This window comes from Numenius arquata, chromosome 20, assembly GCF_964106895.1.
Source record: "Numenius arquata chromosome 20, bNumArq3.hap1.1, whole genome shotgun sequence".
Classification (NCBI taxonomy): Eukaryota; Metazoa; Chordata; class Aves; order Charadriiformes; family Scolopacidae; genus Numenius; species Numenius arquata.
Window position 1 is genome coordinate 8,991,925 of NC_133595.1, and position 12,928 is coordinate 9,004,852.

A 12,928-nucleotide genomic window follows, 5' to 3' on the forward strand; every position below is an offset into this window, starting at 1 on the left:
AATCTGCTGCTGATGGAGATTAATAGAGAAAATATTTTCTAAACACTTGTGTATGCGTTTTCATTAATTTGTGCTCGGAAAATTAATCTTGTGGGGCGACCTGCAAAAGGTGTTAATTGCATTTTCGGAGGAGGATTTATCAGAAGTTTGAGGAGGTGCAGCAGCAGCCGCCCAGGGGCTTCAGGGGGAGCCTCCCTGTCCTTCAGAGCCCTGCGCTTAATGCAAACGTTTCTTTTTAAGAGCTCTTTCAATAATGTAGATAATTGAATAAGGTTAATAACTGAATTAATATCCATTCTTAATACTTTATCATTATTTTTGAAGACCACTCAGAGGGGAAGGGGGGTTGTTGGTTTGGGTTTTGATTTTTTTATTTTTTATTTTTTTACAGTTACCAATAATGAAACTTGGCGTGAAAATGAAACTGTGTGTGTTTCGTGAGTGGCTTCAGTGTGATGATGATTTATTGTCCACTTTCACTTATGAAAGCACACTCGGTAAATTCCTCGTCATTTGTAAACCTACAGGCAACGTACTGGATAAAAATGATGAATTGGACGGCGGAGGGAACAGATTTCTGTCCACTCATGGGACTCATTTTTAATGACACTTTTTGCGGTGTTAGCATGAGTTTTGGGGCAGCGAGCAGCCCAGAATTTTCTGTGTTTTCTTCTGTTTTTCCTTGAGTCTTGAACGTGAGTTGGTTTCAGTGACTGAGAAAATACTGCTTTTCGATTTTGTGCTGCAGCGGCTCAAGCGGGACTCGGCGCGTGGCCCGGCTCAGCGAAGCCTTTTATCTCGGCAGCAAACGAGCGGGTGAGAGCTGCCTCTTCTCCCAAATGCTGCAAACCTGCTTACGGAAATGAAACAAACACTGTTTAAATTTCCACGTGTCGCTGTGAATCTCCCTGTGATCTGTCGGACACGGTGAGTGTCCGGGCGCCGTGAATTACACGTGGAGGTATTGATCTCTGTGAGCTATATTTAGCCAGCGAGCCTCTTAGAGAGAGCCTGAAGTTTCTCTGTGCAGATGCGGGTTCTGTGCGAGGGGACTGCTCTCAAGGGATGGCGTTTCACCATCTCAGTCCTGAAAAAAGCTGAAATAGTAAGTAATTTCATGTTCAAGAAACGTGTCAGTTCTTGCTCGGGTGACATCCTTAATGAGATCGGTGCGTCTCGCCGATGCTGCGACCCAGGAGCAGCCTCTCAAACAGAAAAGTCGGTCTTTACAGAGGGGACACGAGGACCTCGGAGCTTCTCTTGCAGGAACTAAGCTGTTTGTCCTGCTGGGAGTGAAGAGAAGGGGAATAACGTGGAAACGCTGTTCTCCAGCGTTTTGTTTCCTGGGCCAGCTGTACTTTGCCATTGCTCACACAGCGGGTACACTGCTCTCCTGTATCTTGCCGTAGGAGACCTCTTCCAACATTCATTATCTATGACGAAAATGAGCTTCCCATTCTCTGATAGAAAATTAATACGAGTAAAACGTCGATCTTTTGGCTCCTTATTGAATGTCAGAAACATTCAGCTGTTTGCTGGTGGTGAACTTCAGTAAATTTAGGCACACTAATCTTGATAAATTAATACTTTGCTGTTTGGCTTTTTGGGACAGGAATGACATACTTGTAAGTTGGTTGCAAGCAACATAAACTTAGTATTTCTACAACAGCTTGTCCAGAAAGACATTCTTAAATGCTTGCTTACTGTAGCTTCTGCCATTGCTTGTGAGCAATAGGGAAGCTTTAAGGATTTTTAAATTGGTATGGGAGATTTAGTATTGGCATACACAATAATTTGTTTTAGGTTGTGTAAATGCATTTCAATTAAGAGATTCGTTGGGAGGAGGTTTGAAGGTCAGGTCCTTCTAAGTTTTCCATGCACTTAGATTAAATTTTCAGAATTCAGGAGCTGCTGAACACTTTAAATGACTTCCTGAAACTGGGAAGGGACTATCAGCTTCTGAAGCTCCCTTGCTGGAACACAGAGAGCTCTGCCACGACCACCAGCTCTTTCCACTCAGTATTTTTGATGCTATAATGTGAATTCTGCCACCTTTGCAAGGAACTTGAAGTGACCAGACAGGGAAGATTGCGTGTTAAATCACTGACTTCAGGGGCTTCTGGTCTTGAATGTGAGTGGTGTAAAGAGACCGTGTCCTGCAAAGAGACCAAGGAGCTGGGGATCTCGCAAACGAAGGCGTCGCTTTGTGGGTGCAGTGTCTGCAGTAACTCCAGGGCTCATTTTGCACAGGAGCGGCTGCCAAAAAAAGATTTCAGCAGAGGCTTCTGGTCCATTCCAGCACAAAATTAGTCCAGGATAAAACTGTGTGTATATTTAATCACTCCCAAAAGTTCTTTTAGGTATTTATATATTTGCTCTAAGTTGCATTTGTTAGACTTGTCCTTATTTACCTGAATCTGACAGACGGTGACTGCATCAGACGCGTGTGATGGTACCTCTGCCCTGCACCCACTGCGGTCAGATGTGGCTTTTTTCTGTCAAAAAAAGCAAAAAATAGTGGCTCAGCGTGCATTTCCCCAGGGCATTAACAGATTTTGTCCAGTTTCCCCATGCTATAATGGTCTTCTTTTTCCTGAAAAGGAGATTCAGCCAAATGATAAAAATTTTTCTAACTTCTGCGCAACCTGCCCGTGTGATGGCCACGGTGAAGGCCATTGGGCCTGAGAAGGTGGTGCTGGTTTTATGGATATGGTGCATACTTGACATCCTCACTCCGAGCCCATCCCGGTGTCTTTCCCACAGAGCTGGTATTGGCTCTTCCCTCTCCTGGTTTCCCGCCGGGTGTCCCCTGGGATTCGCCTCCCTGCTCTCTCCCGGGGTTCCCTTGAACAGCCTGGAGCATCCCCGCAGGAGCGCGGGGTCCATGCCAGACCCGAGGTCGGGCGAGGTATTGATGCTCTCCCCGTTGAAGCCTCTCACCCGGCGTAGCTCTGCTGCGCTCCCAGGCGTTAAATTATTCAGCCCTTCGCAGTCTGTTGCTAACATCAGACTCCCCCTTTTCCATGGTGCTGACTTCCAAAGCCTGGCCATCCCCTGAAAAAAGAGTATTTCCTCTTTGTTCATTCTAAGTTTATCAGACATTAATTTAATCAAGAAACCCTTTGTTCTTTTTTTACAGCAGATGTTAAAATGGGATGACTAATCACTTTCTAAACCTTTTTGTAATTGTGTATTTGCTACCTCAGTCGAGTCTCCACTAAGACCAGCTCAATAATCCCTTTTTTGTGCAATGTTTCCTCAGTTATAAACGTATTTAGACCTCTACCTTCATTAACATGCACCGAATCTGTTCAGTCTCAGCCCCTCTGCCAGCTGAGACGACCAACACAGACATTAACGGTTCCTGCAGTTTTGTATCTGATTTTCCATTTATGTTGAAGGACACGTGATTAAAGGCTTGGAGTAAAATCGCAGCTAAATCCTGTCATAACCTAGCCCATTATTTTTTTGTTCTCCTATTAGGATTTTAGGCCTTTCTTTGACATATTTTTATTGCCAGATTAGGAGGAAAACACTTGACTTGTTTGCAACCTTCTCATTATATTGTCTTTATAACATTTCTGAAAGAGAATAGGTATAAAATACTTCTGTGTATTGTGGTCATATTTCAGTCTGACATTAATATGCTCCATGATTTTCCAGCTCACAATTCTTCTCACCTTGTGGTGACAGTCCAGGAGCCTTGCACCTGGGGAACCGTGCGGCTGCACAAGCCGCTGGAGTCTGGATGATGTGTGGGGACCCGGGCAATGTCTCTGTCCCGGAGGTTTTATGGATCCCACTTGAGTAACTGCCAAGACGGGGTTGGGTTAGAAAACTGTCTCCTGGAGCCAAAGCAGCCTTTTTTACTGCTTTTCCTCTTATTAACCCCCTGATGTCAGGGTCACTGGGATGCTTTTCCCTTACCCGGGAACGTGGGAGTCCGGGTTTCGCATTAAGCTAATGTCACCCAGATCTGCTCTTAATGATCACTTGCAAACTCGGGCTGTTTCATATTGAACAGGGAGTCGTTAGACCATCCACCCATGGAGCCCATGCCACCCTGTTTGTACCCAGGTCCACGCTCCTCTGGTCACTTGGAACTTTCCTTTGCAGCAATTCCCTGTTTGCCGTCAGATCACTGGTGCGAAGATTTAATAGTGCTGGGCTTCGATTCCTGAAGAGCGTGATCAGGAGGCTCTGATCTTAATTTCCAGTCAGTGGCCAGGAGACGAGTCTTGGCAGCGGCACAGCTGGTGCTTATTTTGAAGCAATATTGACTGGTGTATTCACAAGATGCCTGTTATCTTAATATCCAGAGCCAGTTCATGATGAACGCCTGCTTCTTGGTCATAAAGTTCAGATATATCTTGTCTGCCAGTTCTGAGTGGTTGTTCTTCTTCTTCTTCTTCTTCTCTGTAAACTTCTCTTTCATAGAAGGGAAGATGATGTTATTCCTGAGATTCGGATGTTTTATACATTATTTTGGTTTTATCGCGTCATTCAGAGCATCCACAAGAGTAGCTTCGGAGCAGCGTTCACACTGCATGGGCTCTCTCCTGGATCACCCTCCTAGAAATCAGTGCTTTGTACTCAACCTTGCTCTGAATCGTCATCGGAAACATCTCTCAGGTCTGCAGAAAACCCTGGAGGTTATTCTAGAATATTCAGGCTGGCGGTTGCCAGGCCACGGGGGTCGTTGTGGTACAGGGAAGCGCTGGGCAGGAGCTGATTCGGAGCAGGATGCCGCACAGGGTGCCCAGCTGGGTTATCACTGTCATCCCCCGTGGGGTTTGTGTTATGATTGATGGGTTTGGGGTTTGGTGGCGAGAGACATGGGTAGCAGGGAATTAGGTGGATAGCGTGAAGCCTTTTGTGTCAGATCAGGAGGTAGTTTGAAAAGGATATTTTGTCACTAATTGGCCATGACTGCTGGTCCTCAGGAAACTTGCAGCTCCTGGAAAACTCGTAATCCCGTCAAGGATCCCATGCTCGCTCCTCCCCTGAGTTGTTCCCAAGGGAAAGCTGCAGCATTTTCCTCCTACATCTCACAACTTTGTCCCTATCCAGGCAGCATCCCTCCCCTGCGGTTCTCACCGCGGCCGGGGTGATTAAGCACTTCAATTGATTAATCAAATTTCTTGTGATGAGAACTACTGTCATTCATTAATCTGAATGGGATTATAAATAAGAGTTGGCAGATAGGGGAGACAAACATGTTGACAGATAGACCTGCTGCTTTGAATACAAATTACACCGCTGCATCTGGAGGGTTTTAGCTCCTGGAAGCCTCAGGATACAGCTTCCCTAAAGGTAAAATTAGACTGAGATTAAAGTATCCCCATATTAATAACGAAATATGCATTTATGAACAGGCAGCTACCGCAGGTGGGTGTGCGGGGCTGCATACCAATGATGCTACAGCAGGACCGGGATGTGGATTTTGCTTCCTATGGAATTCATGAAAGATTTTATGAGGTTAGCTGTAGTCAAAACTCAAGGATAACCCAATTGCAAGTGTGTGGCTAATACCAATTTGAGCAATAAAGTAGCAGGCTGGCGTGGGCAGTTCCTATTGAATCGTCTTGCAGTTGACAGCATCGCAAATAACAGAAAATTCATATCAAATTTTGCTCTTGTAGAGACACTGTCTCATGTTTGCTTTTTGGAGAAACAGCGCCATGTGCTTTTCCTCCCGTGACTTCGTGCAGGACGTGGTTCAGGACTTTGGGAAGATGTTGAAACCCTGTCCACGTTGCAGGCGATGGCAGGATTCCCACCGATGCAGCAGGGCTGGAGCTGGGCTGCCAGGGATGAGGTGACTCTGCAAGTCCTGTCCCTGGCTCCCCCGTGAGCGCGGAGCAGCAGGCAGCATCCCTGCAGAGCCAGCAAGATTAAAGCCATCGCTTCTTGTTGAACTGGCCTCATGCGTTTCTGTGCATAAATATTTAAAGAATTCTTATTAAAAGAATTACCAGTATAAAAAAATAAGAGTTTGATAGCTGGCGTGTAGCATGCTGCGGTGTTGTTTTAGTCTGCAGTGGAAGGTCAGGGAGCCAACATGCTTCTCGCCATCACAGGAAGGCGAATTTCTCTGCGTTGGCGCTGCCTGCGCTGGCCCGGCCTCCCCAGGGACGGCAAACAGGTCAGTGGCCAGGCTGCTGGCCAGGCTGGTGGTCAGGTTGGTGGCCAGGCTGGTGGCCAGGCTCCCTTGGACGGGAAAGGCAGGGGCTGGCACGGGATGGAAACAGGCCGCAGAAAGGGTTGACCTTGGACTGTAATTCGCCGCTGAGCTGCAGGCAGGATCAATGGGTAAGTGCTGGAGGGTTCGATGGCCAGCGGACGCTACCAGTAAACACTCTACTGAAAACAACGCCGGCTGCCAGCATAAGGTATAGAAAAGAGAGGCTTGGGCAGGCTGGAAAATGCTGTTACCAACTTGTTTATTATTATAATAATTTAACCCACTGCGTGACAGCCCCGCTGGATTTGTAATGACATTTCTGCGTAACTTTTCCTTTGTGGCAACTGTGATGGAAAGGCTCCGTGGTGCCCGGCCGTGCAAGGGGCTTTGAAGGTCTGTGTGAGGCTTTGATGGCCGAGCCCCTTCCCGCCAGGAGAGCGGCTGCTTCCCATTAGCATCCTAACGAGGAAGGTGGGAGCCCAGCGAGAGGTTCTGCCGAGGCAGAGCCACCGGGTCCCCGTCCTTCTCCTCCCCAAAGTGGCACCGCTCCCTGCGCCACCTGCGAGGGCTTTGGGTGAAGAGCCATGGTCTGTGCAGTGGGACTGTGGTAAAGAAAGGTCTGAGGGTCAGGTTGGGAGGGTGGGGGATGTCTGTCAGGCATACAGCGTAGGATTGTAGGCATAAAAATTAAATTTTAGAATTTGGGGCACCAAGGTTTGGTACCCATATACACAGATTTCTGCCAATTAGCCAATGTCATTAGAAGAATAATTTCTAATAGTAAGAAAGTTGAAACCCGCAATCCTTGCAGTGACTTCCGAGCTCCACAGAGTGAAAACAGGGTTTGAAAAAGAACCCATTAAACATTTAAATATTTCATTAAATATTGAGCATTTCAAAAATTGCTTTCTAACAAGTCCCGAGGTAAACAGGGCAATATTTGGTAACAAAAGCTACCAGAAGTGACAAGGTCCTGCAACGAATAGAGCTTGGCTCGAGGTTTTGAGGCTGCGGTAGCCCCTCCTGCCTTGATCAGCCATCAAACCAGGTCCCTGGGCACAGTCCAGGAGCCGTTATCTAGGTATAACTGCTGGTGACATCAAGGGCATCAGGAGGGTTTGAAACGTCAGAAAATGAGCCAATAGGATCAAAACTGAAATTCTTGCTGGGGGCTGGATGCCTGAGCGGCGGCCGGTGCCCCGACGCTGCGGCTGTGCCCGCCGCAGCCAGAAAGGAAGGGTCAGATTCTCCGGGATTTTGCAACCGTGCAGAAATTTTAAGGCATTCCCCGAGACGTGCTGTCAGTACGTAGGGACGCCTTGCCCCAGGTGGCAAACCACAAGCAATTGCTTAAGTTCAGGTGACATCGATAAAAGGCGAACCTTGCCAGCAGCGCAGGTCAGTGCAGCGCCGAGACCTGAGCGCGGTTTTACACTTTGCTGAATCAAAGTTACTGCCTAGAAACGATGGAGGAAAATCCAAACCTGTCTCACGTCTGCGTTTCACTAAGATCGGGAGTGAGAAAACATGTTTAGCAGTGTTTTAGTTGAAGATTTTCTGCAGTAACGGAGGATTTTGGATGCCTCCCTATGTTGTGACACTTTTTTCCCTTCTCAGATCAAAATAAGAGCTCCGGGGGCAGCCCCCCCGGCGGCTCCTGGGCGCTGCTGGGCTCGGCCGCGTCACACCTCCCTGTTTTAGAAGCTGAACCGGGGCCGATCTGTACGGAGAAACATTGAGGTCGGTTTCTTGTCGCATCCCCGTCAACTTGGTGTCACCGGGCATCGCTGTTCCCCGGGAGAGTTGTCAAAAACCTGCTTCTCCGCTCACTTGGCCAAGCCCCCGTCGTCGCTCCCCCCTCCCCGGCCGCATCTCGCTGCCGGGGGAGGAAAAGTAAGATTGATGGCACTCGGTTCCCCACGCGTGGTGTTGGCATCGAGTCAGGAGGTTTTATAGCAGCACGTTGGCTTTTCTCACTGAATTTTGATTAATGGAGCAGGCGGGAGCCGCTGCTGTCTCCCAGCTCTGGCGGCTGACAGGGGCGAGCCTAATCTGATCTTTAAATGGGTTTGGAACGTGTCCGTGGCTTTAGCATCCCTGTCCTGAAGGAAGGACCATCTGCTGCAAGATAACCCCATCTCGGAGGGCACTTACTTCAGGTCTCTTTGAAAAGAGAAGTGACACGCGTCAGATCTGAGGGTTTTCCCCGATGCTTGGTTTGGTGGCCAAGAGGCAGCTCACGCCTGGGACTCGAGGTCTTCAGTGGCCTTGTTTTTCCAGCCGTGCTCTGCCCCTCTACCTCGGAGGAGGTCGGCAGAGAATTTTGTTGGGTACCTGTCACAGATGGAAAATTGCTCCTACGTGTAAAACAAACACATTACTGCAAACAGCTGACAAAGTTCTCTGATCATGATTTGTATGAAATACAGAGAAATCGGTTTCAGGAAGATTGGGCAGTGTCTCTGCTGCGATATGAAAAAGTTGGTGAAAAGAATGGGAGAACAGTAGCATCTGCATGAACTTACACTGGAAACGTCTGTGAGAGGGATGAGAGAGTGGGTTTTATTTTTGCATTTTGACTGGTATCTCCGAAACAGGGGTTCCAGCTCCTTCCACCCCTCAGGCAGCAGCCTTTTCTTCTGCAGGTGCATTTACTTGATTCAGGAGCCTTTTCATAAGGAATTCCACATCTCCCATTTTGATGATTTCATGCTTTTTTTCTTTTTACACCATGTTTTTGATTTCACTTGTCTTGTAGTCAGATTCCATTATTTGGGGCATTTTTTACTGCTGTTGCCATGAGCATGTTCGTTTGAAAAGACTATTTATTTGGGGATTTTGGTGCAAATCCTGAGCTGTTGGGCTTCACACAGGGAACACGGGCCCTTTCCTGGCAGGTTCATTCCTCCTTCTCGTCTTTCCTCTCCAAAAGAAACAAGGAGGACCTGAAAGACTGGCTGGTGGGGAGAGGGGGACGCGGACATGGCTGTCCCGTGGGAGGACGGGGACATCTCTGATGGATGTTTGGGAGAGGTCCCGCAGCAGCAGCGTGTCCCCGAGGTGCCGAGTGAGGACCCTGCTCCATCCCCACGGGGGGCACCTTATTCCAGAATAACCGGAGCGGATCCTGCTCGCGGTGTCTGTAGGGGTACTGGAAGTTGAAGCCTTACACCATGAAATTACTCGAGTATATTTTAATAATTTAGAGCCACAGGTCTTACGTGGTTTGTTCTCTAAAGATTGATTTAGCTTCTTATTAAGGGAATTGGGAATTCAGTGTGAAAATCTGAACAAAATCTAGGCATTTTTTTTTCTTTTTTTTAAATATCCACTAGTGTAACTCACCAGGGAGAAGAATTTCAAAGCCTGTCCAACCCTATCTTGAATTTTTGATTCTCTTGCTTTCCTATTTCCATTCCCAAGGTGTTCTTGTTAAGGAAGAACACCTCAGCATTATTGTATTATTTTTAAATAAGCCACGATCACTTTAAGGAGCTCAGGATAAAAAAATCCACTAATACTTTGATTTTTTTTGTTTCCCCCCTCTGGTATTCAGAAGTTTGATAATGCGAGATGTGGACTGCATGTAAATGGAGGGGTAGGCGGTTGTAATTGCACAGCTCTCCCCCCTGCCTGGAGAAGGCCCTTTTCTCTTTAATTACCCATCGATTTTAAAAAGGTTCAGGATGAAGGGGAGTCCCAGGAGCGATCCCTGTGGGCCGGGGTCCCCATCCCTCGGCCGATGCCCTGCGGGGCAGCTCTGGGGGCCGGGCTGATGCCCCCACGGGAGGAGGTGGCCGCTCACGTCCCGCGCTCGGAGCGGGAGTCAATGAGCTGCTGAAGTGGCGTTTCTCTGCGGGTGGTTCAGGAATGCCATTTCTTTTCTCCTGGAGATTTTGTAAACTTAAAAGAGAATCATGAAAAAAAAATGTTCTCCCCTGTCCAGCCCATTAATTCAGCCTGCTCAGGACAGAATTAACCTTGGCAAGCCTTCCAGAGGAGAGAGTCATTCTAACCTTAAAAATCTGCTGATTAAAGCTGGTTTCAGGAATTCGATTTCGCTTAATGCGTTGGCTGCGCGCCCAGCCTGGCATTAACATCGCCACAGACACACAGGCCTCCGCATTTCACCTCCCAATAAAAAAAAAATAAAAAAAAGAAAGAAACCCCAGCTAATGAAACCCCTTCTGCCTGTTTTGAGCAAGAATTCATTTTAAAGACTCCTTTAGCCGACGGCACGAGGTGTGCCCTGGTTACCTGTCTCCTCAGGCTGGGGACGTGGCTCCGTTCTCCTGATGGGTCGCAGTGTCCTGTGTCGAGCCGCGTCCCCCCCGTGCGGGGCACGGCGTCTGGCGCTGCCCCCCGTCGCCTCCTCACCCTCCCCCTGCAAACCCACACGTACCGCGCCCCCAAACTTCAGATTCTATGTCATCTGACAGCGCTTAACTCATTAACCTTGAAAATCCTCCAAAACAACGAAGCTCAGATTTCTGAGGTTTCTATTTATGTCTTAAACATTTTCTTATGCCTTTTTATCCGAATATTAATGTAGTTTTTATTGCCGCCATCACTCATCTTGTCGTAACTCCAGGAGCTGGTTTCCAGGGTGTGTTTCTCCCACCGCAGCGCGTTTCCCCGCTGCCCGTGGGGGAGAGTCCCTGCTGTCTCTCCGAGACCAGCGACTCACTCACCCGAGGGTCCCCTTCACCCCGGCCACCCGAGCCAGAACATCCAGCCCCAAAACATCAATCCAGAGCTACAGCCCCATGTCGTGCCATGGGGGGGGGAAAGAAAAGAAAAATATTTTTTAAATCACTTCTGCATTTGGGATGCTTTGTAAATTCTGAGAACCCTTACGTTTTTCTTAATGGTTTGCTGAAATGTTGAAAACCAGTTTCACGGAGGTGGGGGTGCTTTTGTGTAATCGTTATCGACGCCTCCAGAATTACAGGCAGACAGATCTGGAGATGGAGAGCAGCTTTCCTACCTGCTCCGTGCAGGGAGCCACAGGGAGCTCAGCCTTAGAGCTCGTTGTTAGTTTTTGGTTTAATCATGGTGAGGTCTCTCCATCGCCCTCACGGCGAGTCGGGGTGTGCTGTCTGCGTAGTGTACGTGGGGGTCTGTTGCCTGCGGCGCGACGGGTGTTCCTCGCTGTGGCAAAGGCTCCTCAGCCCCATGCCCCAGACCAGCTCCCCCGTCCTGGTGGGAAACTGGTGGGACTGGGAGGGAGATGCGGCACCCACCAAGCTGCCTCCCGAAGCGGGGACCAGCTCTGAGTCAGCAGAACCAAACATTAAAGACCTTTTAATGCAGCCCCCGGAGCCGCGCAGCCAGGAGTCGCTGTCAGGGATTATCTTAAACAAACGGCGTCTGCTTCTCCCCGGGCTGAGTGGTGGGATTTAAATGTTAAGCTTTTCTTTGGATTATTTTCTGCAGGTTTTCTTTCCTTTCTGTTTTTCCTCCCTGCATTTTTGTGTGTGTGTGTGTGTGTGTGTGTGCGGAATGTATCCTTGACACATTTAAAAACATTAATCTTTGTCATTTGTATTTTAAAAATAACTGGCTGATAGCAGCCAGCGGTCCTTAAATCCTTCTTAATTCCGGCCGACCTTGGGAGCGGTGATGGTTGGGGGGAGCCGCTGCCGCAGCCTCCCCGTGTGCCCGCCGATAAGCGACCACGCTTGGCTCACACTGCCCCGCTGGCCTCATTAAGGACGCGCTAACGAAGCCAGGGCGGGCAAGCTTGCTGCTGGAGGAGTGTTCCCATGGTTTGGGAGGTGCCTTCCAGACAGAAGGATTAGGAATGAGGATTTACTGGTCCCTCTGCATTCGTGGGAACGGCCGTGCCCCACGCTGGGGGCTGGCAGGGACTGGCCCAGTGGCTGGGCACTGGGATTGGGTCACCCCCGCCAGTAGAGCCTTGATGCCACCCGTCGGCCTTCCCACCACCACCGGGGCCGTGGCACCAATGCCAATCTATAGATGCCTGTGCAGATACGGGTGCCATGGGAAGGCCGACGGGTGGCATCAAGGCTCCACTGGTTGGAGACAGCTGGGATGGTGATTTGGCGATAAGTTTTTCCAGTAGCCATTTCCATACGTCCCAGTTAACGTGGTTAAAGCCTTACAGAATCACAGAATCACACTGGGTTGGAAGGGACCTCTGGAGATCACCCAGTCCAACCCTCCTGCCAAAGCAGGTCCACCCAGAGCAGGTCCCACAGGAACGTGTCCAGGTGGGTTTTGAATGTCTTCAGAGAAGGAGACTCCACCACCTCCCTGGGCAGCCTCTTCCAGGGCTCTGCCACCCTCAAAGTGAAGAAGTTCCTCCTCATGTTTAGGTGGAACTTCTTACATCCAAGTTTGTGCCCATTTCCTCTTGTCCTCTTGGCCTTGCCGAAGCCTGGCCAGAGCCAGAGCTGGGGCCGTCCCGTCCTGCCCGGAGGATGCTTGGTGCCAATTCCGGCGCCCTGGCACCGTGTGGACCCCCCAGTGGGGCACAGAGAGGGCTGCGAGCGATTGGGGAGCACCTTAATCCTGAGAGTCATCGTAGCTGGTGCAGCTGGAGTGAAACAAAAAAAGAAACTCCCCTTAACGTCCCCCGTAGTTGGATTTATTCATTTTTTCCCTCTGTAACAGCAGAACACTGGTGTGCCTAAAACACCCGTGGCCTCGATCTTCCAGGGGAAATATCTGCAGAAAACTCTGAGCAGATTGCTGGGCTGCTGCAATCTCACATTTAAG

The 12,928-nt window shown here is 49.1% G+C and overlaps 1 protein-coding gene across 1 annotated transcript in view; it reads left to right on the forward strand.

Annotated features, from left to right (window-relative positions):
* CAMTA1 (calmodulin binding transcription activator 1) overlaps positions 1-12,928 on the forward strand; it is a 267,647-nt gene that overhangs the window by 135,051 nt on the left and 119,668 nt on the right. The gene's annotated exons all lie outside the window — the stretch shown is intronic.